The sequence below is a fragment of the Vulpes lagopus genome, chromosome 8, assembly GCF_018345385.1.
Source record: "Vulpes lagopus strain Blue_001 chromosome 8, ASM1834538v1, whole genome shotgun sequence".
Classification (NCBI taxonomy): domain Eukaryota; kingdom Metazoa; phylum Chordata; class Mammalia; order Carnivora; family Canidae; genus Vulpes; species Vulpes lagopus.
In genome coordinates, this window is record NC_054831.1 from 39,197,568 (window position 1) to 39,225,516 (window position 27,949).

General features: G+C 37.2%; 1 protein-coding gene across 5 annotated transcripts in view; it reads right to left on the reverse strand.

Moving 5' to 3' along the window:
* LNX2 (ligand of numb-protein X 2) overlaps window positions 1–27,949 on the reverse strand; it is a 79,251-nt gene that overhangs the window by 50,148 nt on the left and 1,154 nt on the right. The window contains exon 1 of one of the 5 annotated variants that reach the window (XM_041768331.1): window positions 8,876–9,343. The exons of the other annotated variants lie outside the window; for them this stretch is intronic. The gene's annotated coding sequence lies outside the window, so the exon portion shown is untranslated. Of the gene's footprint in view, window positions 1–8,875; window positions 9,344–27,949 lie in introns of those variants that run through there. 5 annotated transcript variants of the gene reach the window in all.

A 27,949-nucleotide genomic window follows, 5' to 3' on the forward strand; every position in this document is an offset into this window, starting at 1 on the left:
TGACAGTGGAGTTAGAATTTTTTACTTTAAAATATCTGTTGTTTAGTAGTCCAATACGAGAACTTACTCTGTTTCTATTTTTTTTTAAAGATTTTATTTATTTATTCATAGAGACATAGAGAGAGAGAGGCAGAGACACAGGCAGAGGGAGAAGCAGGCTCCACGCAGAGAGCCCGACGTGGGATCGATCCAGGGTCTCCAGGATCACGCTCTGGGCTGCAGGCGGCACTAAACCGCTGCGCCACTGGGGCTGCCCACTTATTCTGTTTCTAGAAGCTATCTAATTAAATCTGAAGAAATCTATGAACAATTCCATATACATATACATATACATAAATCTTAACACTTTCAGAAAAGAAAACCATAAATCAGGATAGATGTCGACAAGCTAATACAAAACAGGCAGAACAACAACTTTTCCACAATTATGGAGGCTTATATCATTTCCCTTGATGTACTAAATATATTCAGAGTTCATCATAACACCTTAGGAATGCTTCTTCACTTTTAAGCATGCTTATAGTGTTCTGACCAATAGGAAAAGTAGTTTAGGGAATATGAAAAATATCCCTATTTCCTAGTTATTTTACTTAAGAAATAGAGAAACCTGAAATCATACTTTCCTTTTAATTTAAATGAATTCACATGAATAATTAGGCAATTATAAGGTAGTTACCAATATCTTATACTTACAATTCTTATTAAGTACATCTTAACATATGGTATAAACAGTTCAGTACCATATGGTTATTACTCTTCTGGATGATGACTGTGTCCTTCTTTTTTTTTTTTTTTTTTAAAGATTTTACTTATTCATGAGAGACACACAGAGAGAGGTAGAGACACAGGTAGAGGGAGAAGCAGGCTCCATGCAGGAAGCCTGATGTGGGACTCGATCCCAGGACCGCAGGATCACGCCCTGAGCCGAAGGCAGATGCTCAACCACTGAGCCACCCAGGTGTCCCATGACCGTGTCCTTTTATCTATATTTTTGCAGTGGTTGGAGAAGTACAGTAATATACATGAAAAGTGTTGTGTTGTGATATATGTATTATATATATGTGGGAGTGAAATGCACGATATATAAAATATTATTTAATCATATAACAACTTGTAGTCAGGCTTAATAAAATTATATTAAGGATAGGTATACTATTTTTAAAGTAGATGAAATGTTATTAACTACTCAAATGTAAACAGCAAATATTAGCTTTAGTGTGCTTAATAATTGAAAAGGGCAGTTAGATGAGTCAGTCTTTATACCATATAATTTACAAATGCCCCAGACTTCTAATACCAAATTTCAAAGTTAAATGAGGAATGAAAAAGATATTACTGAGTCTATTAACTTCTGATAGAAAAGGAGTTAATATAAGTTAATTATTGATTTTAAAAATATTTTCTCTCAAACACTATCATTTTCTAACTACCATCTGCCTAGGCAATTGCCTTTCTTTTTTTGGCAGGGGTGGGGGGTGTTGAGACTAAATATGTTTATCATTTAAAGATATTCACTTAAAACATTTTAAGCTATCTATTATACTAATTTACATCAGTGAATTATAAATCATTGGCCAACTAGTCTAATAAAAAATAGCTACTTTAGACTTAATATATTTGTTCTTTAACTTAAAACATACAGAACATTAAAAGCAGTACTAACTGGGATGGGGATCCCAGGTGACAACTTTCTTCTTATGCTTACCTATATTTTCAAAGTTTTCTAAAATGGCCATGTACTACTTGTATGATAAAAATCAAGCTCATTTGTTTATTTAAGAAGTAACACATCCTCTTTAAATGAACAAAACAGTGTGTGAAACTGATAAACGAAGAAGGGAAAGAAAGAAAATAAAAGAGGACCTACATAGGCTTGGGGCATAGGATAGGTCCCTAGCTTCTTACCAAGTTCGTAGGTTTCCTACAATTCAATGGTGGGAACATTACAAGAGTGGAGTATAAAGATCTTAAGCATCTCTTTAGCATTACTATTTCTTTCCATATGCTAAATATAAATGCCTATATTAAAATTTCTTAAAAGTGGAAGATTTCAGTACATATCCCAATGAGGTGTTAAAAGGGGACTGGTTAGACCAAGAGGATTCCAGAGGAAGGAGATCAAATAAAACAGCAACTTCTATTATAGGGAACTCCCTACCTCCGAAAATGCACTCACTCAGAGACTACCACCCCAATGAAGCCAGGCATGTGAATCTGAACAGGACCTATCCTTCCATGCCCCCCAAGATAAATAATTGTGGAGGCCCAGACAGTCAAACACCTGTAGAAATTAGGAAAACTCACTAAACAGAGGGGGAGACTACAAGTAGGAGCCATACCACTCAATGGTCAATTACAGGAAGAACCGTCAATTACAGACTACAACAGAAGAATCCTTAACAGGAAAGACTCCTCAGTTACAGGCCACAACAGGAAAAGATGGATATTGCATCTCCTACAAGGAATCAGCTACTCCTGCTACTCAACCAATGAGAAACTGTCATCACCCTGAACTCTTACTTCTCTCCAACGGACTTTTGTTCAAAACAACCCCTCCCAACTTCCGCCTTCTTCTCCATAAAATAACATTCCTCTCCTTTGTGGGGCTTGCCTATTGTTTTGCCAAACCTTGTGTCCTAAATTAAAATTCTCTGTTCTTCCTGAATAAGCCCATTTTGGCTGTTAAAGTAACTGCTTTATTTTTAAGATTAACACACATAAGAGTACAAAAGAGTTCATTCAGTTGTATGTGATCTTTTTGCATGAAAGGGGCTTATTAGCCCATGTAATTCTATCTGTGAAGAAGTCCTGAGGACCAAAGGGTCCTATTTTGACCCTCTCCATACCAATGAAGAGATTAATAAATCAAAAAGTCTTTGATCAACTCAAAACAAGTAAGCCCTGTTATTCTCTGCCCCTATAATCCTATACACCAACTAACTTTCAGCCTCTTTACATCTTGGGTATAACTGCAAACACCTACTGTTAATATTCTTGGACCAGACTAGTCCATTTAGTGCCCATCCCAATCTGCTCACCACCAGAGATCTAATGACCCATAATTTGATCCCTCCTCCCAAATCCTCCTCAAATACAGGTTTCCCCTACCATCTGAGAGCAGAGCATTCCAATAAAATCTTTTGTAGGTTGAAATGGCATAAAGCAAAGAAGCAATCATCATTAATTGATATGGAAAAATTTTTGAGCATTCCCAGACCACAAAAAATAACCCCTCTTAAGCTTTTCTGATACCTTAGGACACATCTTTCCAACAGATACACAAAATAAATCAAGATAAAGCACAGGTGCTCACAGCCACAGTTCAAAGCTGTGGCGGCCTGATGGCGAGATGCTGAGCGCAGCTCTCCAGAAAGGGCTGTTGGGCTGCTCCAGCCAATCCGGATGTGTGCTACGATGTCTCTCATTGCTGACTGCAAAACAAACACTGAATGCTATTTTTGCTTTTTGGTTTTCTTATAAAGGCCTTTATAAGAAAAAAGCTTTTATAAGAAAACCAAAAATCCTCTCTGGATTTCTTTCAGTTAGTAAAAACAGGTACTATTGTAGGTCTTTTGAAAAAGCAAAGTGGTGGAACACAAACTTTTGAAAAGCAGGGGTGCCTCTAATTTTGTCTCTGTAACTACGCTTATTAATAAAATATACACACATATATACAAAGTTACTGAGAGCTTCAGTTAAGCATGAGAGCCAGATTTTCAGAGGTGTTAAAATGGTGGCTGCCTGTTTTATTGTTAAATAATTCTACCAACATACAGAAAACAAGGAAATTTATGGCTTTTGAGAAATTTATTCATCTTTTCAAAATATTATCTCAGGATATTGCTCCTGAATGGATTTAGAATTTCATGGTCATAGATATTATACTGTAGCCTTTAGTGTAACTTTTAATTACATTAATTACTTTAATCTTTAACATATTAAATTGCATCCCACAAATATTTACTGAGGGCCCAGGATGTGCTAGTCTGGGAACTGGGAAAAGAAAATGGAGTACCTAATCCACAATTCTATTAATTGAACACATTTATGTCTCCATTTTCAACTTGTATATTTCACAATAGTTTTTAAGAGAACAAAATTGGAAATAACAAGAAAAATTCAGTTTAATTTGTGGCTCTTGGCAGATAAAATGTTTTCAACGTACATTCTCTTCATTTTAATTCATTTCACTGGAATGTGAGAATAAAGGCATATGTTAAATGCCTATAAAAGGAAATCCTTTGGCCTAGAGAACAATCTTAAAACAGGTCAGAAATCCATTACACAAAAATAAATATTTTCAACTAAATATGATTTACATACTTATTTGTACTTATAAATTGTGAGGATGCCTTTTAATCTACATGAATAGTGAAGTATCTAGCTCAGAGAGTTTACAGATTCATTATTTAGCTAGATGAACTTTATTTTTAAAGACAAATTCTCATAGAAAAGATGGTGAAAGGAAAGGACCCACTGGAGGGATGTTAAACTTCAATGTGGGACTAGCCCTTAGATCAATGCTATTTCATAAATTTTATTTTCTTAATTTCTTCTCTCATCTAAGTTCTTCCCTTTTCTCTACTTCAATATTACATTCTCTACCCTTACCTGCCTTTTCTTTTTTAAACAAAATTTCTCTAAGGAAATCAATCTTGGTAAAGTGATTTATATACGATTTATGAAATTTAATATACTACCTGTTCTAAGGACATCTGTATATAACAGAAGACAAAATGAAACATTAAAGGAACAAATCTTTAAGATACTGCCAAAGAAAGATATGAGTGGAACTAACTTCTAAGAAGGAAATTTTCCCATACTCCCAGTATCATAATATATGGATAGATGCCTCTTTATAAAGTTTAACCTGATGGCAGGAGAGTTTCTAACAGACTGATTCAGACCTTCCTCCCCTAACTAAATACACATTTTTCCCTTAAAAATGATCAGGCTTCCTGTCAGCCTTCCTGTTTTTTTTTTTTTTTCCATTATCAATAGTAAAATTCCCTATCATTAGAAAGATTATTGCTAGAGGGAAATGATGTGAACAGATCTGCATGTTGGGGGAGTAATGCAGGAAGGTAAAACTGGGAAGTTCCTGTGATGGTCAACAAAATGGTAATGAGAACTTGAACTAATATAATGAGTAGGAATAGTTAAAAGAGGGGTGGATTTGAGCAACACTGTAGGATGTTTGAATAAAAAAGAAGAGAGATGCAAGAGCGTAAGGGGTCATTATATCAAAACCAGGAGATATATCAAAGGAAAAAGAGCTATAAGTGAACTTTCCTCATATTTCCCACCAAAATACAACTACTTTTCCCTATAATTCAAGATTAGTTTCTCAATCATAAATAGAAGAATTTCTAGATATTTCCTAAAGCCCAAATTTAATAACCCATTTAATATTTTATTCTGTAATTTATCTTCTGTTAAGAAATAAATGTCTTGGGGCCCCTGGGTGGCTCAGTTGGTTAAGAAGCATCTGCCTCTGGCTCAGGTCACCATCTCCCAGTCCTGGGATCAAGTCCTGCATCCCTTTCCCTGCTCAGCAGTGAGTCTGCTTCTCCCTCTCCCTCTGCCCCTCCCCACTGCTCATTTTCTCTCTAATAAATAAAATCTTAAAAGAAAAAGAAAAAGAAGGAAAATGTCCTGTCATATTTACAAAAATTGCCCATCCTCTGAAGGAGTTGTAGTCTCAGGCTCTAACCTTCTGCTTTGAACAACAAAGGCACTGAGTTAGACAATCAACAAAGCTTCTTCCAGCTCAAACATTCTAGCACAGCATTGGGAAGGGAGTGGGGGAAGTCTGGAGGAAGGAAGTCTCGCCATTGTTTAAAAGTAAAACATGAAACCTCTATGGCCAACACCTATGGCCTATCCTGTCTGAAGTATCAATGCCCAATAAACTAAAAACACAGTATAGCCAGAAAAAGATTGGGAGGCAGGCAACTAAAATAAGAACAAGAAGAACACAGGGAGAGTACAAAATATTAGGATTTTTGTTGTTAGACAACAGCCACAGGGTTGATGTCATGAAGAGAGTGTAAATTAAACAGGGTTTAACTCATGACAGCAATTTTGACATATAAAAGGAATGACTGAGGAGATAATTATAATAGCTGATATTTTTACAGACTGTTTACTATGTGTCAGTCAGGCATGGCATTAACTGAGATGAGGCATTAACAGATTTAATCCTCATGAGTTTGATATCATTAGCAGCAGCAACTTCATGTTTCAGATGAGGAAGCTGAAAGAAAGAAACATTAAGTAACTTGCCCAAAATGGCAAAGCCAATTGCTGATTGAACATAATTCAAATCAGGCAGTCTGATTCCAGAGCTTTAATTTTGTAAGTACATACACTTAAAATAAATATGTAGAGGTTGCACAAGCCAAAACATGCACACATTCATATACAGGCATGTATACACACACACACACTCTATCTATCTATCTATCTATCTATCTATCTATCTATCTATCATCTATCTATCTATCTCCATATAAATAAGTGGATGCTAGACCTGCAGGGAAATTATTTATCTTCTGTTGTTAGTTAGCATTGTGGAAGCTAACTTCCAGAAGAAAACAGATATTGCTATTTGCATAAGAACCAAAATACTTAAAAAAAAAAAAAAAAGAACCAAAACACTACAGAGACCTCATTTTTTTAGTCTCAAGGTTATTTCCCCAAATTTCGCATTTTTTTTAACTGTGATAAAATGGGGCCTTCAAAATCAACATTCCTTTTTACATTCACAAAATCCAAGTAACTTTCTACTTCTGCATTCAGATATCAAAATCAGTTTGAATGAGGGATGCCTGGGTGGCTCAGCGGTTGAGCATCTGCCTTCATCTCAGAACATATCCCAGGGTCCCCAGGTTGAGTTCCACATGGGTTCCCCTCAGGGAGCCTGCTTCTCCTTCTGCCTGTGTCTCTGCCTCTCTCTGTGTCTCTCATGAATAAATAAAATCTTTAAAAAATCAATTTGAAATGAACATAAAACTGTATAGCATCTCAATTTTTGAACTGTCCATCAATCTCTAAAAGCTTCTTGGAAAACATTCACTCATATATGCCAAAGGGCACAAAATTTTTTCAAAGTTCTGAATTTAACCTTCATACATAAAAGGGTATATAAAGAAATGTTTCAACCATGCTTACAGCTTTCTTCCTGGGCCTTTAAGGTATAAAAGGAAACTTTATTTTCTTCATTACAACAATGCTGTCCACCCAAGGCCATCAACTACTACCTCATAAATTAATGTCTCAAGATCTGGAATCCCACCTGTTTTTTCTTGTCAGTGGCTCTGAGTTATAGAAGTAATGTTAGATATAAATGCCACTATCTCTACTAGCATCCTCAATGGAATCTGAACTTATTTTTGTTTTGATTTTATTTATTTCAAAGACAATAGGGGAGAGAGGGAGAGACAGAGATCGCATAAGTGGGTGGAGGGACAGAGGAAGAGGGAGACAGAAAAAACAGACTCTGCTGAGCAGGGAACCTGACACAGGGCTCAATCCCAGAACCCTAGGATCAGGACCTGAGCTGAAGGCAAATGCTTAACTGACTGAGCCACCCAAGCACCCCAACAGTCTTAACTTATGATTCCTAATAAGAGAGGTTCACTTATGTTACAGACTATATAATTATGTCCTAACTATGTAAAGGTTTATTAGTAATATTTATTAACAAAGCATTCATTAGGAAAGAAAATCAGTAAGTGATAGACAGCAAAACGAAAACAAAGTTATCCAGCAGAAACAGAACAGCACTCATCATTTACCAACTCTTGGAGCTCTGTAGCAAACTATTTTATGGAAAGGAAGATCTTCAAAAGAGTACCGGAAAAAAAATATTTAACAACTCTCCCTTCAATGAAATTTCTATACTTGGTTCTCAGATTCAAGAAATCTTCACCTAAAAATTTAAATTTCTGCATCTTGGTTAACAATGGCAGCAGCAAATATCACCTATAGAGTATTATAGTATCTCCAACAATCTTGGTTGCTGTTCCCATGGAAATAGTCCAAATAAAGAAAACCTAACAGTAAAACATATGTATTAAAAAGAAAAAAAAACACTTTATTTTGTTTTCCCCTATCAGCTAACTAACATGGTACATAACAGGTACATAAATTAAGCACTAGAAAGCTCATGATTTCATTCAACAAACATTTGATGGTCATATGCTACATGCCAAGGAAAGGATTACTATGGAAAGCTAAACAGATAGTCCCTTGCCCTCACAGATCTTAATCTAGTACACAGGTCTTAATTAGACAGTGACACAAATACATATGAAACAACACGAGTACATGATATATCATTAGAAGAGCCTAACAAGGAAGTTCAAAGTAAGGCTTCCCTGAGAATGTGACGTTTTAGCTGATATCTGAGGAAGGTCAGCTTTTGAAAAGCCATCAGTGAGCCTGAAGAAAAGTTGGGAAGTATGCAGGGGTGAGAGTAATTCACAAGGTACTAGGGACAATGTCAAGGATTTGGATGTTTGTTCTATTAAAAAAAAGAAGAAGAAGAAGAAGAAATGGAAGGGTTCTAAGAAGGACAATGACAAGATGAGATCTATAATTTCAAAAACTTATTCTGGATACATTGTGAAACAAGAATTAAGGGGAAGTTTGAAGAATGGAGGGAGTCCAGTTAAAAAGCCTGAGAGTAGTCTAAGAAAAAAAGAGAACTTGAATTAAGACACTAGCATTATAGAGGGAGAATGATTATCAGGTAGTTAAAGACTGAAGAGACTCCCACGTTATATTATATCTACAAGATAAGAAGCCACAAAATGAAAACTGTCTGGGGGCAGGTGTCATCCTTCATAGCATGATAAAACAAAATACATACCTGGTTGTTTTAAAGACACCATAACAGGTCCAAAATCAAACCCAAGATCATTTCCACCAAAACTTGGTCTTCCCCTAGAGAATGGGCTCAAACGAAACAAACGAAAAAGCACGCACATCTTACAGATACAGAGATTATGACTTTGGTAGATGAGACTAACATGTATGAAGGTGTAGGAAGAATGTTTATTCTTCAGTCCAAGGAGGTAATTCACAGTCAGCTGTTAGAGAAACAGAAAATAGCAGAAGAAAAAATTAAAGAACTAGAACAGAAAAAATCCTACCTGGAGCGGAGTGTGAAGGAAGCTGAGGACAACATCCGGGAGATGCTGATGGCACGAAGGGCACAATAGGAAATCTCCAGCCGAAGCTTCCTGCCCCCTCCCATTCCTGGCAAGGGCAGTTGGGGGGCCCACGTGGAGAAACTTCTCTTCTGCCCGGGTGGACTTTTTATTTGGATGATCTCATAACCCTGTGTTTTCTACTTCACCATGATACCCTTTCAGACCCCAGTTCTGTATTTTTTATCCTGGCTCTGTCTGCCACCCCTGTCCAGAACACTTTTCTCCCTGGGGGTGAGTCACAAACTCCCAGGAGAGGGAGATGGGAGCCATACAGATAGGGGAGCTCTGCCCAAGCCTATGAACTAGTTATGCTCCTTAGACCAATAAAAGGCATGTGTTCCCCCCCCCCCCCCCCCCGCCGCAAAAAAAAAGTGCACTCACCATACAGGCACAAAAGCCAGAAACTCAGAAGTAACCTTTGATATTCCTCTCCCTTACTTTCTACACCTAACCCTGTATAAAGTCTTACCAATTTTACTCTGCATAAATCTGGCCTGAGTTCATTCTCCAACTTTTATTTCTTCCCACAGTCCTCATCGTTTTCATTTCTCTACTCCACAAATTTTCTATTCATTCCTTTAAAATGTCATGCCCTGTTTTGACTGAAGACCTTTGCAAATGTTCCATCTGCCTGTAATACTCTGTCTCACTATCCTCTTCTAGATAACTCCTTGTTTTATAAAGTGTGATGTCTTAAAAAAGAAAAAAAGTTCCAGAAGGCACCCAAGACTAGGACAGATCTCCCATTACTTGGTCTTATAACACCCTATGTGTTTCCCTGTTAGTACTGATCACAGTAATTATTATTCTGTATCATTATTTAATATATCTCCCCCACCAGAATGGAAGCTCTGAGAGTGCTGGACCTGTGTTCTGTTCAGTATTACAACCTTTGCACCCAACCATACCACCTAGCACACAGAAGATCAATATTTTTTAAGTCAATCATTAATTCAAAGTTACTGATAAATTACCCAGGATATATAAAAGAGAGAAAGAATTTAGGTGAGGTTTACATATCTATATGAGTATGGAAATTGTATTTAACAGGAGTATGATAGTCTCTTCTCTCAAGGAACTTCCAATCTAACCAGCAGTCAGCCGTTATACAAGCAAAATACACATACATAGAGACATAAAAGCCTGACTACAGGATCATTCACTACGTAAAAAAACCCCTAAGCAACAGTACTGATAGATACAAACTCAATGAGCAGCTCTGTGTAGGATTCTTCCAGTTGCAAATGATAGAAAATCTGACTGAAACTGGCTTAAGTGAAAAAACAAGTCTGGTGATGGGACTCAGGACTCTCTCCCACTCTGCTTCCTCTGGACTGGGCTCACACACAGGCTGTATGTGGCAGCTGGTTCCCAGCAGTTCTAGGGTCGCAAAATCATAGCCCTTGTTCAGTTCTATGATATTGCCAATGAGAGCCCCCGAATTACATGTTCCTATCTCTGACTATTTGTCTTTGGTCCTACCCATTCTGAACCAACTGAGGTTGCCAGGGATGTGTGGTCCTTTAACAGGCCAGATCTGCTATATTCCTGAAACAAGGCGCTAAGTCAACTTCTCAGAAGCACATAGACGGAAGTGAAGAAAAAGCAGATCCCAACAAGGGAAATTAGAGGTTGTGGCTAGAAGTAAGGAGAATGGACACTGAGCACCAATAGAAAAAAAAGAGTATGTGCTACTTGAACTTCTCATTCTCAAGCACCACTCTGAATGCTGAAGCCTTATCATACTGGTCATTTGGGAGCAGCCTACCAATTTAACGTCTTTAGGCAGGAATCTATCCATAGATGTCCCTGGTATTGTTCCTGGGTCACGAGTGTTCATTCAGAGTCAATCAAACATGTAATGATATTCATCTAAGCATACCACCTTACAGCTTTACTTCCTCCTCAAACAACCCAGAAGTCTTAAAGTCCATTTCCAAGGATTTCACTATTGCTTCATAACTCTATTACTATTACTACATGCTAGACACTATATACTAATTGCTTCACAAATGTAATTTCATTTACTTTTCCTAACAAACCTTCTGAAGCAGATGAAGTGCTTACCACTATCATTTTATGGATAAGAAAAATGAGGATCTGATAGGTTATAATAGCAGGCTGTAAGTGCCCACAATGGGATTCAAACCCTGGTGCAACCAGTTTCAAAGTCCACGATCCATGGTACCTGAAGTTGGGAAACTTTACCACTCCTTCCCTCTTCTCCAGCAATTAAAGAAAAAACAAAAAAGCATTATATAAGCAAAATGCAGTAGAATCCCAGAGAAACCACACAATTTATAATTATCTAAAGACATTGCCTCGTTTTTTTTTGAGGGAGGAGGGGCAAAGGGAGAAAGAGAATTCCAAGAAGGCTCCATGCCCAGCATGGCAGATCTCAATCCCACAATCCTGAGATCATGACCAAGCCAAAACCAAGAGTCAGACTCTTAACCAACTCAACCACCCAGGCATAATCATCCCCTACTTTTTGTATTAAAAAAAAAAAAAAAAGGAAAATGTGAAAACAATCCCAAAGAAAGACAAGTGTATTAATGAGCTGGAATGTACTTCTCTGTACCCTGACTCCTAAAATAAGAACATGATTTAATATAATTAACTATATAGATAAATATCACCAAAGCAAAGAGAAAAAAATAGTTTATATAACAAATCATGCATCGTAAAATTTCCATTATCAATATTTTTCCAACAATTTAATATGAAAATTTTCTAAGTTTAACATTTTTTTTTACAGTGAATATGTATATCTTACAAGTCTACTGTTAACATTTTCTAAATTTGCTTTATCACATATCTACCCATCCCTCCCTCCATCTTAGCTTTTCAGGCACTTCAGAGTATAATGCAGAAGTCAGCACATTTCTCTCTAAATATTACAGCACGCATATCATTAACTGAAGTTTGATATTTGTTTATGTTTTCCTTTTGAGGTAAAATTAGTATTTGTGCATTGGTTAAATTAAAATATATATTCATTGAATTCCTGAGAAATGCATACATCTATGTAATAAAGATATAGAACATAATCAACACCCCAGAAAGTTCCCTTGTGTCCCTTTCCAACCACTGGTCCAATTTTTTTTTTTTTTTTTTACAACAGATTAGTTTCGCTTATTCTAGAACATCATATAAATGGGAACATAGATTATGTACTCTATTGTGTAAGGCTTCTTTTACTCAGCATCCAAGTTGTAGTATATATTAGCAATCTGTTTCTTTTCATTGCCAGTATTACCCTGATACCAAAACCAGACAAGGATACCACAAGAAAAGAAAATTAGAGGACAATATCCCCAATAAACACAGATACAAAAATCCTCAGCAAAATATTAGCAAACCAAATTAAATAATATGTTAAAAGAATCATACATCATGATCAAATGGGATTTATTCCAGGTATGTGAGGATGGTTCCACTCAACAAATCAATGTGATAGACCATGTAAACAAAATGAATGGTAAAAATCACCCGATCATCTCAACAGATACAGAAAAAGCATGTGACAAAATTTAATATCCATTTACAATAAAAACTCTCAACAAAGGGGATAATAGAGTGAATGTACAACACAATAAAGGCCATATATGACGAGTCCACAGCTAATATCACACTCAACCATGAAAAGTTAAAAGCATATTCCTCTAAAATCAGAAACAAAAAAAGGATGCCCATTCTTGCCACTTTTATCTAACATAGTATTGAACTCCTAGCCAGAGCACTTAATTAGGCAAGGAAAAAAAAGGGCACCCATATTGGAAGTGAAGAAGTAAAACTGTCACTGAATGCAGATGACATAGTTTTTATATAAAACCTCAAAGATTCTACCAGCAAATTGTTAGAATAAGCAAAATCAATAATGTGACAAGATAAAAAAATCAATACACAAAAATGTTTTGTTTCCATACATTAATACACATTAAGAAAACAATCTCATTTATGATTGTAACAGAAAAAATAAAATACCTAGGAATAAATTTAACCCAGGAAATGAAAGACCCATACACAACTAAAACTATAAGACATTGATGAAACCGTTACTGGGCAAATAAATGAAAAAATATTCAATGCTCTTAGGTTGGAAGAACATTGTTAAAATGACCATACCACTCAAAGCAACATACGGATTCATTCAACATAATCTCTATCAAAATTCCAATGCCATTTTTCACAGGAATAGAACAAACAATCCTAAAATGTGTAACCACAAAGAACCCTGAATAGCCACACCAATCTTGAGAAAGAAGGAAAAAGCTGGAGGTACCACACTTTCTGATTTCAAACTATACTAGAAGGTTACAGTAATCAAAATGGTATGGTACTGGCATAAAACAGACACGTGAATGAATGGAACAAAGAGGGCTCTGAAATAAACCATGCATATATGTTCAATCACTTTATGACAAAGGAGCCAAGTGTAACGTTAAAAATGACCCCATCTCTGGATATTTATCTGAAGAAAACAAAAACACTAACTCGAAAATACACATGTACCCCATGTTTATGCAGTATTATTTATGATAGACAAGATGTGGAAATATTCTAAGTATCTACTTAAGGATGAATGGAAAAATGCACCTGTACGTGCATGCACGTGTACACACACACACACACACACACACAGGAATACTATAAAAAAGAATGAAATCTTGCCATTTGCAACAACATGGATGGACCCTGAGGGTATTACAATAAGTGAAATAAGCCAGTCAGAGAAACACAAATACCGTATGATCTCACTTATAAGCCAGCAATTAGCTGTTCTTTCAGGTTTTAGAATTAAAACCACAATTTCTGTAAAATCATTCAACTGCATTCTAACAAAACAATCCTACTGAGTTCCTTTTGAAAAATTATCTCATTATGAGTCCTAGAATATGACTATGACCTTTTTTACACTTGAAACCTATTCTTTGGTCAATTATATGGTTTAAACAAAAATCTATGTAACCAGCTGAGTAAATCCCTACATGGTAATACAGGTCTTCAAGAGATAAACACTTTTTCTAAGGTAATACAATTCAGGTGAGATCAGCAAACACATTAAAAACTGAATTTCAAAAGGAAGAACAAATTAAAACAAATTTTTAGCTAATTTAAATCAAGTACAGAACAGTATGTATGTGTGTATATACTTATTATTTTTAATCAGACGGCCTTGAACTCATGACCCTAAGATTGAGACCTGAACTGAAATCAAGAGTCAGACACCTAACCAACTAAGCCACTCAGGCACCCCAAGAACAGTATGTGTTTAAAAATATTAGTTCATATAGATACACATAAGTTTATATGCGCAAAATAGAGGGATATACAAAAAACTAACAGTAGTCAACTCTGAAGAAACTGAATGGCTGGGGTACAGGATTGGGAGGCTTGTTTTTCATAAAATATCTATTTGTGCAAACTGACTTTAAGTTCATTTATTTATTTTTAAGTAATCTCTACACCCAATGTAGAGCTAAAACTCATGACCCGAGATCAAGAGTTGCGTGCTCTTCCAATTGAGTCAGCCAGGTACCCCTGTGCAGATTGACTTTTATGTGTATGGAAGCAGACCATGGCAGGAGCATGTACTAAAGGAAATAAAGTAGAAGCAGAATACAGCCAAGCTTCGCTATGATTATACACGATTAAAATTAAAAAGCAAAGTAAGCAAACAAGACATCATCATCAAAAATAACATTATGAAAAAAAATAACAGTATTATGGAGCACTAAAAATGAAGTGTTATGCCCAAGATGCTTTTTCTTCATTGCCTCATCTGTTTCAAAAATAAGCCTAAATATTAAGTATTGTATCTATCTGCAAAGCGAGTACATACCATAATAATGGGAGAAATGCAGTTACCACATAATAAAAATAGTAAGAATTTTGTTGCAAGACACATACAGTTTATATGTATTCTATTCATTGAAATGTCCAGTGTTGTAACACACTTTGAAGAATCAATTTAACATATAACACCCACAAAGATAGGCATATTTGTGTTTTCTTGCATTCACTTCCACTCCTGCTGCTTAAGGGAAATCTGCTGTTGCATTCTTTGTTTCTAAAAATGCACCACAACGTCAACTGATGAGTCATGAGTCACACTCCAAATTCTTATGTACCAAAGAAAGCAGGGCACAAAAGTCTTACACACCAATTGTAAAAATGGTGAATCAGCTAAGTTACAAATCAAGAGTTCTTTATAAACTGACAGAGATGATAGTTTTTTGAAGAGATATGAAAGACGTTTAAAATAAAACTGAAAATTCCATAAGGATTGATAAAAGCATTTACCCTTGTTTCCTCCTAATAACTGGCAGGGTTTGTTTTTGTTAACAAAACATACGAATAGTAAGTTCTGCTGGGATACTGCCAGGTACAAACTCAACAAACTCTCAGCTTCATGCGAAGACAAAAATTTGCCAGATAAATGCCTTGCTTCTCTTCTAAATTCCTTTTTACTTTTGCTGTTTAGCAATTTCACTGAGACACCTCCAGGAAAGGATAAGGCAAAGGGCAATAACCAGAGATGCCACTATTTGTTTCTCTTTGGCAGTTATTAGTTAAAGGTTTTCCTGGTGAAGACAAACTAATGGCCAAATGGAAATGTGAGGATCAGTTGCAGATTTTAGTCACCAGTACAACAGACTATTAAGATCTGACCATATCATCTTATTTTCTTTCTTGAGTGTCATCATCCTTTTCATAAATCTGCTTACCTGTTTATTGTTTCTCTCTCCTCACTGCCCCCACAGCATGTAAACTCCTTAAGAACAGGGCTCCCACTTGTTTTGTTCACTGCTATATTGTGGCCATCTAGAACAGCACCTAGCACCTAACAGGCATTCAATAAATAGTCGGGGGGAGGGATGCATAATCATTACTTAACTCTCTTAGACACTCACAAAACCCCTGAAATTACTTTTCAGAATATGCTTTACAATTATAATAATAATTACACTATTGCCTTGCCACAAGACTCTCCCTCTATGCCTAAGTTTTACTATTTAAATATCATATTTGTATCAAAATACAGTAATTGTGATAACACTCTTACCTGACCAGTCTCAATTTCTGAGAACAAGAACTTTCATAATTCACTTTCATAACCCAAATATCTATAATGGTACACAAGCACAGAGCAGATATTCAAATATTTGAATAAATGATTTTAAAAGAATGGTAACTGGTGGCATTATTTGCCACTTTCTATTTTCTTTGCATAGATTAGGATTTCCTAAATTTTCTACACCTAGCATTTCTATAATTAAAAAAAAAAATACAGTGTTAAAAGAAAAAAGGAAAACCACTATTTAATTATGCCCTCATGTCTTGATGTTTAACAAGGCAAATTAAACAGATGTACTGCTTGCCTCCTAGGAGTTATCAGAAAAATATTCTTTTTAAAAAAATATTACTATTTTAAAAGTGAATTAGAAATATTACTTTTAAGAATATTAACTTTATCTTCCAGAAAGACAGCCTTTCATAAACCCTACTATACTTTGAGAACTTGTTTTTTATTAACAACTTTTTTCTTTTCAAAAGGTTCAAGTACCAAAAGTAATTTTTAATGGAGAAATAAAGAATGCTGCACTATGAATAAACATTTTAAGAACTACTTAATAATCTGCTTTCTCCAGCACCAAGTTTGATTTATTGCCTTTGGTGCACCCAAACTATGCATAATGAAAATTCAGTCACACTGTCACATTTAGAAAGACATAAATCATACTGAACAACTTCATAACATGTAAACTCTTTATAATAAAAAAATGAACACAATATACATTAGTTGAAAGTTAATTTTGGCGTTTAATAGATTTTATCATCCTTCTGTATCCTCCAAAATGGATTCAATGAAATTTTTTTAGTACTTTCTGTAAATAGCTACCATACTATTAAAAATATCCAGACTCACAGAATAAATCTTGAAAGCTTTCTTAATGTTATAATATGCCTTTCAAAGGTAGAAAAATCATTCAAATGTGTTGACAAATGTACTCAATATACCAGGAAAAAGAAAAGGCTAGAAACTTAGAAAAATTATTTTTAATTTTTAACAAACTGAAATTAGTCTATTGAAGTCTCAATTAATGTACCAAAGCACAAAGCCTAAAATTAGAGAAATTAATGAGGTTAATAAATATTTCATATGAGATCTAATTGCTATGGATGCTTTTGAAATCTTACTAAATGCCCTGACAGAATGGCCTTAAAAAATATGCTCAGCAACTAACCACATGCATTATATATTTATAAAAAAGAGGCACAGAAAGCAATTACCTGCACTCTGATACTTGGCTTCTTCCCAATCATTTTATGTTTTAGCTTCAGCTAGCCCTAAACTACTGATTGTTTCCTTATTGGTGTCTCACAACTATAAGAAACAAAAAGGACAGAAAAATTCATGCTAGAATATATTACTAAGTACCATTTGAGAACTGTGTCCTAACTTCATTACTGTCATCAGTCCCCCCAAATTAAAACTATTCCATATATTTCAGACCTTTTACTTTTGTTTCCATAAGCAAAGTCTTAGAAATATGTTCAAAATATTTTGTTTGGACCTTTATCTTATGCCATATCCAAAAACTGACTTAGGTGGATTAAAGAATTGAAATTATAAAACTCCTAGAAGAAAACAGGGGATAAGCTTTATGATATTGGATTTGGCAAGGATTTCTTTCTTCTTCTTTTCTTTTTTTTCTGGCAAGGATTTCTTGAATACAACACCCAAATTATAAGAAACAAAAACAAAAACAGACAATAGGACAGACAATCACATATTATCACATCAAAGGGCACGATTAACAAAGTGAAAAAGCAACCCAAGGAACAGGGGAAATATCTGCAAATAATATACCTGATAAATGGTTAATAACCAGAACATATAAAGAATTTCTACTACTCAACAACAAAAATCAAACAGTCCAATTAAAAAGCGGGCTAAAGGGGATCCCTGGGTGGCGCAGCGGTTTGGCGCCTGCCTTTGGCCCAGGGTGTGATCCTGGAGACCCGGGATCGAATCCCACGTCAGGCTCCTGGTGCATGGAGCCTGCTTCTCCCTCTACCTATGTCTCTGCCTCTCTCTCTCTCTCTCTCTGTATGACTATCATAAATAAACAATAAAAAATTAAAAAAAAAAAAAAAAGCGGGCTAAGGACTTGTACAGACATTTCTCCAAAGATGATCTACAAGTGGCCAACAAACCTAATGAGAAATACTCAACATTACTAATCATCAGAGAAATGCAAATCAAAAGCACAATAAAGGGGATCCCTGGGTGGCTCAGAGGTTTGGCGCCTGCCTTTGGCCCAGGGCTTTGGCCCAGGGCACGATCCTGGAGTCCCAGGATCGAGTCCCACGTCGAACTCCTGGCATGGAGCCTGCTTCTCCCTCCTCCTGTGTCTCTGCCTCTCTCTCTCTCTTTCTCTGTGTCTATCATGAATAAATAAATAAAGAAATAAATCTTTTTTTAAAAAAAGCACAATGAATTAATACTTCATACCTCTTAGGATGGCTATAATCAAAAGCTACAATGAAAAAAAAAACAGTAACAAATGTTGGTAAACATGTGGAGAAATTGGAACCCCTGTATACCAACCACTGGTGAGACTGTAAAATGGTATAGCTTCAATGGAAAACAGTATAAGGTTCTAAAGAAATTAAGAATAGAGAGATACCTAGGTGGCTCAGCGGTTGAACACCTGCCCCTGGCTCAGGGTGTGATCCTTGGTCTCGGGATCGAGTCCCACATCAGGCTCCCTGCCTGGAGCCTGCTTCTCCCTCTGCCTATGTCTCTGCCTTTATCTCTCTGTGTCTTTCATGAATAAATAAAATCTTAAAAAAAAAAAAAGAAATTAAAAATAGAATAACCATATGATCCAGCAATACCACTTTTGGTATTTTAAAGAACTAGAATCCAAAAGAATTGAAAGAGTCTCAAAAAGATATTTGTACCTCCAATGCTCACTATAGCACTATCCGTAACAGCCAAAAGGTAGGTGCAATCCAAATGCCCAACAGCAGATGAATGAATAAGTAAAATGTGGTATATATACGTACAATGGAATATTATTAAGCCTTAAAAAGGAAGAAATCCTGTCACATACTAGAACATGGGTGAACCTTTAGGTCATTATACTAAGTGAAATAAATCAGTTACAAAAAGACAAATACTGTATGATTCTACTTATGCGAGGTATCTAACGTAATCAAATCCATAGAAACCAGGCCCTAAGGGGAAGAGGAAACAGGAACTGTTGTTTAGCTGGTAAAGTTTTAGTTTTGCAAGATGAAAAAGTTCTGGACATCTGCTGTACAACAATGTGCATATACTTAACACTACTGAACTGTACACTTAAAAATGGTTAAGATGGTAAATTTTATGTTATATTTTTTTTACCACAATAAAAATGAAGCAGTATAAAATGCTTTTGTTAAATTATTATTATTTAAAAAATTATTATTATTTTGATAAGATTTCTTGTACTTTACCCATTGAAAATTTAGGGTCTGCAATGAGATATATAGTAAATGTAAAAATATAACCAGATTTCAAACACTTAATAAGAAAAAAGTCAAATGTCTTACTTTTAATACACTTTTAACATGTTAAATAAAATTTAATATTAAACCAAAAAACTATTGTTTTATTATTTAAGAATAACTACAGGGGAATGTAGGGTTAGTGAAGCTTTGTTTTAAAGATTTAAGACTGGAGCATATTTAGGCTGGTACAGATAAGCCAGCAGGGAGAAAGAGATTAAACACAGATGGGAGTTAACTCTCCTGAGAGAGACTTTGAAGGATGGGATCTAGAGCACTGTGTGGAAAAGCTTGCCTTCCAAGGATCTGAAACTTACATACATAAGCAGGGAAAGGCAGGGACAGAAATCTGAGAAATCAAATCAGATCACCAAGTGGCCGATTACTTGCAGACTGTAGAAGTGGGGCTTGGACAAAAGGGTTTATCAATGCTAAGGGTCTGGAATAACCCAAAAGAGATGAAGAACAAAGTCCTTACGTAGGGCCAACAAGGCGTATGTGATCTGGCCCTGCCTTCCTCCCAGGCCTCATCCCAGGCCTCTCTCTCACGCAGCTCTCTCATCTGTCTCACTCTCCTTCAAAGGGCCATCCACCTGACTGCTTCTTCTGAGGGGAGTTTATCTGTGTAATACCTACTCAGCCGGGTACCTGTTCAAAGACAACCTCCTCAGGGAAGGTCTCAGGGACACCGAGCTCCCCAAAGACTAGTTCCCCTCATCTTACCTCCAGACAATATTCTATACCAATGCTACCCAATAGAAATATGGTATGAGCCACACAGGTCATTTTTTGTTTTAAGATCTTATTTATTCATGAGAGATACATGGAGAGAGGCAGAGACACAGACAGAGAGAGAAGCAGGCTCCCTCTGGGGAGCCTGATGCAGGATTCGATCCCAGGACCCAAGCCAAAGGCAGACGCTCAACACTGAACCACTCAGGCATCCCCCTCCCCCCCACACAGGTCATTTTATTTATTTATTTTTTAATTTTTATTTATTTATGATAGTCACAGAGAGAGAGAGAGAGAGGCAGAGACATAGGCAGAGGGAGAAGCAGGCTCCATGCACTGGGAGCCCGATGTGGGATTCGATCCCGGGTCTCCAGGATCGTGCCCTGGGCCAAAGGCAGGTGCTAAACCGCTGCGCCACCCAGGGATCCCCCACACAGGTCATTTTAAATGTTCTTGTAGGCACAATTTTAAAAAAAGAGAGAAAGAAGAAACAAATGAATATTTTTAATATTCTATTTAACCCAATATACCCAGAATTTATCATCTTATTTCAACATGTAAACAAATAGAAAAATTAATTGAGATATTTCACCTTATGCTCATACTAAATCTTTAGAATCTGGTGTGTACTTCACACTTAAAGCACATCTCAATTCAGACTAGCCTCATTTCAGAGTGCCTAGGTGGCTCAGTCAGTTAAGCATCTGACTCCTGATTTCTACTCAGGTCATGGTCTCATGGGTCTCTGGGATTGAGCCCCAAGTTAAGGCCCTGTCCAGCCCCAAGCAGGGCTCCAGGCTCAGCAAGGTGGCTGCTTGAGATGCTTTCCCTCTCCCTCTGCTTCTGTCCCTCCCTCCACTTGGAGTGAACACATTCTCTCTCTAAAATAAATAAATCGGAATCCCTGGGTGGCTCAGAGGTTTACCGCCTGCCTTTGGCCCAGGGCGTGATCCTGGAGTCCCAGGATCAAGACCCACATCGGGCTCCCCACATGGAGCCTGCTTCTCCCTCTGCCTGTGTCTCTGCCTCTCTCTCTCTGTGTCTCTCATGAATAAATAAAATCTTTAAAATAAACAAATAAACTAATTTAAAAAAATAAAATAAATAAATCAGGGGCACCTGGGTGGCTCAGATCATATTCTTAGCATCCTGAGATGGAGTCCCATGATGAGCTCCCCACTCAGCAGGGAGTCTGCTTCTCTCTCTCCCTCTGCCCCTCCCCACCATTGTGCTCTCTTATCCTCTCACATAAATAAATAAAATCTTTAAAAAATAAATCAATAAAATCTTTTTTAAAAACCCGAAAAACAAAAGACTAGCCTCATTTCAATAGCCACATGTGTGACTACAGTATTGGACAACATGGCCCTATTCTATTTCTCTAAAGCACTTTGTCACTACAGTGTCACTACAGTGTGCACTATTCCTTGATGAATGTCTATCTCCCCTGAAATATATAAGCTCTATGAGGATACCCCAGTATTCTTAGCTCAGTGCCAGAGCACACTCCATAGGTGCTAAATAAACATAACTGACTGGAAGGGATGGTAAGGAGGGGTTGTCTGAGACATAATTACCTGCACTGAGGGCCTGGTCTTTCACTGGTGTTACCAGAGCACCTCAGGGAGAGACAGTAGAGTTAATCAGAACAGGGACATTATCCGGCAGACACAGCACAAAAATAAGTTCAAGAGGCAGAGGTGCCAGTGAAAGCATATTCCAGGTGCCTAACAATGGCTTCCAAACTGGATGGGGAAGAAGACCTCCAGGCCAACAGATGTTAATGTAACAGGGAACAGGAGAGGGGGCACAATAAAGAGATTGGCAAGCTGTCTCTGTCAAGAGGAAGGGCACGGTAATATAAAGTGTTGGTGTGAGCGAGCTGGAAGGACAGGATAGGAAGTGTGGTCAGAGAACTGGATATATAAATTTAGGATTTCTGATGTGGAAAATTTGGAGGAACATTAAAATACAATAGAAGTGATGATCACTGGAGGTGAGCAAAGATACTAGCAGTGGAAGGCATCAGTCACCCTCCTACTCCTTGACTGAACGTCTTTTAAGATTTTAAGCTGTACAAAGGCAGGGACAATCTTTCATGGTCCATACAGCCCAATGTTGATCACATCAAGTATGCTTACATAAATACAACTGAAAGTAAAAGTTCAAAAATTAAAATCATGTGGGAGAAAAGTGGCAATGGTCACAATAATGAAGTAAGAGATGAGGGAAGGACTCCCATTTATTTGTTCAATGTTTATGTAGTTTGATTGAAGAGTATTAAGAATTCTGAATGATGCATTAATTTTTCAGATTGGTAGCTGAATTCTCACTTTGGGGGAGAGGGATGGGAGGGTAGAGGAAAGGGTATAAATATTTCCCAGACTTACTTTACTTTTATTTATAAAACAAAGGAATAGCCAACAGAGTCTTTAGCTTTTTTATAGCCAGGTACATCTTATTTTTGTGTGAGAAACAAGTCCTCATAACTTGGTTATAAACATTTTTTATAAAAATTTAGGGCAATTCGTTATTTAAAAGAACTCTAAGATTACAATAAAGAGAAAAAATTAAAACCTCATTTGTTTTACTTACAGAAATGGTATACTCTTTAAGTAGATACATAATTTACAGTATATTTTATATAAAAAAACACATATATACTTGTGTGTATATTGTATATAGTTTTACCTCCTTATTGCCTATTTCCTGCAATTTTTCTATTTCTCATTTCTCTTACCCAGTCCAATTTTGAGAAAAAAAATAATTTTTCCCCCAAATAATTCTGGGATTCCACTGAGGGATTCTGATTGTCAGAAGTAATAGTCCTAATCCCTCAAGGCTGGAAAGATAAAGGTGTAAGCTATGCTTAAACTCTCTCTGCCCACAAGACTTTTTTTATCTTTTCAGCTTTCCTAATCAAGCAAGACTTCCAAAGTTTTGCTAATAATCAAGAAAAGACAAAGTTATGACATAGCTATTGTCTGTTCAACTCTGAACAAAGCAACAACCCTACTTAAGTCTGTTCCTACCACCCCTCACAACTGTCAGCGGAAAATGTGAAAAAGGAGGGAATCATGTAAATAATTACAGCAGTAGGTACTACGATGACTGAGTTGGAAGAACCATTAAGTTCTATTATAGTTGCTCTATCTTCCTGTCGGTTCAAAAAGCGCTTGAAGCTTCCTTGCTGGCTCAATTCTCTCTTTTGTTTTCCCTGACCAACAATTGTTTCAAAGAGTTAGAAAAATCTGTGAGCCAAGAGATCCAAACCAACGGACCCATTTCATTCATTCAAATATTAGTAATATTTCAATAAATATTACTATTTATGATTCTAAGCACTTGGGAACTATCCAGTGAGCAAAACTGATATGAACCCCCCCCTGCTCATCTGAAGCATACATTCTAAAGAACAGATCCTATGACACCTGCCTCTTTAAAAGCATACTAATCAGATGACAATTTATTATTAAAATGTGTATGAGCACTTGCTTTAAAAGATTTCCCTCAAATTTTCATTAGACTAACATACAAAATAGCCATTTCTTTTAACTCTAACCAACCAAAAAATTTACATAATCACAGATTTTTCTACTGTTTTGTACTCACTGAGGAAGAGACATTGGAGAGGAAAACTGAAAATCTCCCAGGCCCCATAACAGGGTCAAGGGAGGCCTGGCCAAGCCTTCTGCAACCATAATTCAATATGCAAGATGTGTATATACACATGTATATATGTACATAAACCCTGCATGTCAAAATATATGTGTATGTATATATACATAAATATCACACATACATACATACATACATCTTTGATTCAACCAACATTGCTTCCTGGGTGGAACCTTTGAAACAAGACCTTTGACTATTCTACCTTCAAAAGGTCTTCTAAAGACCTTGTTAGATTCTGATATTGGAAGGTGGGTCTGGAGTGAACTTTAACCCCATAAGCTTGGAAAAGTTAAACGACACTGGATATTAAAAAATAATTTTGGGAGCAGTCAGAGAGGAAAGAAAGAGGGGGAGATGGGCACAGAGCCAATCAGATTATATGAGCCTAGAGTTCCCCTGTCATGGTGGCCAAAATGCATTTTAGGGATAGAGGTGCTTCATATTCAACATCAACATTCCTGGCACTGCTATAATATAAATCTCTCTTTTTCCTCCCCATTTCTCAAATCTTCCAAAAAGCTAACCACACTCACAAAGGCGTTATGTGAACTCCTAGCTCCTGCCCAGCACATCTATCCATGTCTTCATCAAAGACATCTTAACCATTCATTGGCAGTTCATCAGACTGGTCCAAAACTAATTACCTGGGCAGCCTAGGTGGCTCAGTGGTTTAGCACCACCTTCAGTCCAGGGCCTGATCCTGGAGATCCGGGATCAAGTCCCACGTCGGGCTCCCTGCATGGAGCCTGCTTCTCCCTCTGCCTGTCTCTGCCTCTCTCTCTCTCTCTCTCTCTCTCTGTCTCTCATGAATAAATAAGTAAAATCTTTAAAAACAAAAACAAAACTAATTATCTTCTCTTCCTCTTCTAACTTTAGTTGCTTTTAATGGCTCCTTTTCGTATCTTCCAACATTCTACTAGCTCATTAATATCATCATTACTAAGGGAACAACTAATATTTACTGAGCACTTGTAACATGCTAGGTACTCTACCAAAGGGCATTTTATACGTAATTTCATTTGATCTTCAAACCCTACTAGACAGGTACTATGATCATTCCCAAATATTAGGAAACCAAAGCTCAGGATGGTAATTCTACGGGTAAGCAATGGACCTCAACTTTTGTGCTAACTCTACAGCCAATTTAATCAGTACTGTCCAATGCTTCACGTCAAAAAACCTAGGAATCGGGATCCCTGGGTGGCGCAGCGGTTTGGCGCCTGCCCTTGGCCCAGGGCGCGATCCTGGAGACCCGGGATCGAATCCCATGTCGGGCTCCCAGTGCATGGAGCCTGCTTCTCCCTCTGCCTGTGTCTCTGTCTCTCTCTCTCTCTCTCTCTCTCTCTTTCTCTCTCTCTCTGTGACTATCATAAATAAATTAAAAAAAAAAAAAAAAAACCTAGGAATCATCCTGCTCTCATTAATCATATCTAGTCACTTACCTAGTCCAACCAAATATACCTCCTCAATGCCACAACAACTCTACCTCCACTGCCTTCACTCAGAATAACAACTAGCAACTATCAAGTCCTCACTATATGCCACACACTATTGTTTTATTTTTATTTTTTTTTTAAGATTTATTTATTTGAGAAAGAAAGAGTAGACAAGCTAGTTGGGAGAGGCGCAGAAGAAGAGAATCCTCAAGCATACTCCCCACTGAGCACAGAACCTGACTCAGGGCTCCATCCCAGGGCTCCAGAATTAGGACCTGAGTGGAAACCGAGAGTCCCATGCTTAACCAACTGAGCCAGCCAGGCGCCCCATGACATTCTATCTAAAATTAGCAGATTTGGGGGCTTAATACACATATTTTTCTTACTTTTATCCCCCAAACCCTATAAAATGAAAAACACAAGAAAGAAAAAGATTACATAGCTGAGTGAAAGAACCAGATTCAAACCCAGACAATGTGAATTGAGAATCCCTAAGCACTTAACCTCTACAACATAACAGCTTACACTCTGTCTCTCATCTGGACCCCCACCATTCTCCACTGCAGATTATCTTTCTGGAAAGCAAATGTTATCATGATGTTCTCTTTTTTAACTTAAATTTAAAAAAAAAAAATATTTATTTGAGACAGAACGCAAGCTCGCACAGAGGGGAAGGGCAGAGGGAGAGAAAAAAAAATCTTAAGCAGACTCAGTGGGCGGGGTACAGGCAGGATCCCACAACTCTGAGATCAATAACCTGAGCTGAAACCAAGAATCTAACTCTTAACCGACTGAGCCACTCAAGTCCCCCATGACATTCTATTTAAAACTAGCAGTTGAGGGCACCTGAGTGGCTAAGTCAGTTAAGCATCCAGCTCTTGATTTTGGCTCAAGTCATGATCTGGGGGGGGGGGGGGGGGGGGGGTCGTCGTCATGGTTTCTAACCTGGTGCAGGCCTCCCTGCTCTGCTCCTCCGAGTTGGCTTGGGATTCTCTCTCCCTCTCCTGCCCCCCACTCACTCTCTCTCTCTAAAATAAATAAATAAAATCTTCTAAAAATGTAAAAATAGAATTAATAGCTTTGTATCACTAAGTAGATAAAGTCCAATTTTCTTAATTTGGCACACAAAATCCTTCATTTTTCTGTTCGCGTCAGTTCAACAAGTGTTTGAGTGCCTAATGTAACCAAAGCAAAGTGCTAAGTACTCTGAAATACATAATACAACAACCCCTGACTACTACTCCAACTACTCCAACCCCAAACAACTGTGCCCCTCAGCAGTAGTAATTCCATGTAGATCTCATAATGCAACACTTTACATGTCGATGTTAGTCCCTTTGCCTAGAATATACAGGGCAAAATTCCATAGCAGTTTGGAGATTAGGTCTTCCTTAGCAAACCCCAGGCAGAAATGCTCCCTTTTAAGTCCCCACAGCACTTTGCTCAAATTAACTTTCAGGTAGCTAAGGGAACAGGTATGGATCAGCTTCTAAGTAAGACTATGATCATCATCACCTTTGGGGAAAGAACTAACCCTTGCCATCAATGTCTGGCATGCAGCAGGGAGTAGGCACTCTATTGCATGCTGAATAAATAAATAATGAAAATTTTCTAACTTGATGAGAAGAGAGAAACAAGATGCAGGATTAGGAACGTTAGCACACAAGTGGGCCAAATTAAAAGTAGTGTTCTTGTACTTTGGTTCTGATTTGGCCTACATTTTACACCTCTGGGAAAACTCCCATGTGGGCCTTGGACAAGCTAAAAAGGCAAAACTTTGTTTTTCACGGCTCAACAAAGCTTCGACAGGCCGAAAAGGATACTAGATTAAACAAAATCCATTTGCTAGAAGGTTGTGGAGATGGGAATCAAATCTATCAACGAAAATAAAATTTATCTAAGAGATCGCACTTCATCAGCGATGCGTCACACTACATGCAAAAAGAAAAAAAAAATCTGTCCTGGGAGGAAGGCCAATTGACAATAAATATTACTACTGCTGCAAGAACGCGAAATTCTGAAAGTGAAGGCAGTTCCTATAAACCTGAGCTCACAACTGGTTCCTCCTGCCGCGGCTGTACACTCAACTTCGTTTCTGGTTTCTGCGATTTAAACAGAAACATCTACACAGTTAAGCTCATGCCTGAGCGTGCTGTAGCTCCTGGCAGATAAGAACGTCTTGATTCCTGACCTTCACTGCAAACTGAAATTTCAGGAGAAACCCCCACCTGTGCCAGAAGTCCGTCGTCTGAAACATACGGCATAGAGCTTTGACAGCGAGGGAGGTCTTTCCCGAATGGTGCTTTGTGTGCAACTGCTTCC